At 37.4% G+C, this 1400-nt stretch overlaps 1 protein-coding gene across 6 annotated transcripts in view; it reads left to right on the forward strand.

Moving 5' to 3' along the window:
- Positions 1-1400, forward strand: part of PLCB4 (phospholipase C beta 4) — a 356763-nt gene that overhangs the window by 237582 nt on the left and 117781 nt on the right. The window lies entirely within an intron of this gene.

The raw sequence follows: 1400 nt of genomic DNA on the forward strand, positions 1-1400 counted from the left end.
AACACATTTTTGTTGATTGTATATATTTCATGGATCATCTCAAGTTGTAATTTGGAATTGGATAGGGTACACATAAATTAATAATGATGGTAGCTGATACATTGTGATCTTACTTTGTAAATACCAATTCAGGACATACTTTCAAACATTGGGCACTGTTAGAATAGTGCATGGGAAGTATCCTAAAATGTGTTAATTCTCATAGTTCAATCAGTTGATAGTTCTCATTTCTTAACCAGCAATGATATAAGACTCCCTATGGCCTTTTGGGTTAATATTAATAGCTTTTACATGGTGGTCAGAGCCCTCCTGGTCTAATATTTATGTGCCCAGACTCATCCCCTGACACTCCCTTGATATGTTCTAAAAACACCAACTCCTTAGAAGTCCTCAGTGTCAGGACAAGCCTGCATGTCTTTACAGAGGCTGCTCCTTCAGCATGGCCTCCTGCTTTACCTGGACTACCTCTACTCATTCTCTAAGACCCACCAAAAGGGTCGAGTTCTGGGTCAAGCCTTGCCTAAGAAATTGAGCCATCCAAAAGAGCTACTGTGTGGATCAAAAAACATCACATATTGGCAATTTCATACTGTTAGTAATTTGCTACCCCTTGCTGAATTGTAACTGTGTATTAAGTACATTTACCATCTCATTGAATTCCTATAACGAGCCTGAAAGGCAGGTGTAAATACTTCCATTTATTGGACAAGGATTCTGAGATTTAGAAAGGGTCTTTCTAGAAAAAAGTAAATGAAATAAATGTCAGAAATGGGTTTGGATTCCAAAGACCAAGGGCATAGCATGCCCCTTCCTTTATCTTATTCATTGCTATGACTGCAGTGCCTAGATGTACCTAATACAGAAATATGTATGATAATTCTTCATCTTTCAGAAAACCACCCAAACAAATGGGAAGGCTGGCTTTGTTTATGGCTTACAGGACTCTAAATTCTGTCACTTTATGATAGCTCATAGCCTTGACATTGGATTTACCTTGAGGCATGTTGCTGCTTCCCTGGAATTTAGAAAGATATGTTTTAACAGGTGAAACTAAGAGTCTGACTGCCTTTAAAAATCTTAATCCTATAAGTACTCTCTGTTTCAAGACACTGCCGTGATCTGTATTTGCCAGACAGGTTCCTTATTGCTGGAGTTGTAATAATTTAGGGCAAGTTTTTTACTTATTTTTTTTAATATGTTTTTATTGCATTAGGGAGAAAGGAAAGGAGAAGGAGAGAGAGAGAAAAACATCAATGATAAATTTAGGACAAGTTTTTTACTTTTTTTTTTATTTTGTAATATGTTTTTATTGCATTAGTGAGAAAGGAAAGGAGAAGGAGAGAGAGAAAAACATCAGCTGCCTCCTGAACACTTCCTACCTGGGATCGAGCCTGCAACCG

This window comes from Myotis davidii, unplaced genomic scaffold (genome assembly GCF_000327345.1).
Source record: "Myotis davidii unplaced genomic scaffold, ASM32734v1 scaffold32, whole genome shotgun sequence".
NCBI classification, from domain to species: domain Eukaryota; kingdom Metazoa; phylum Chordata; class Mammalia; order Chiroptera; family Vespertilionidae; genus Myotis; species Myotis davidii.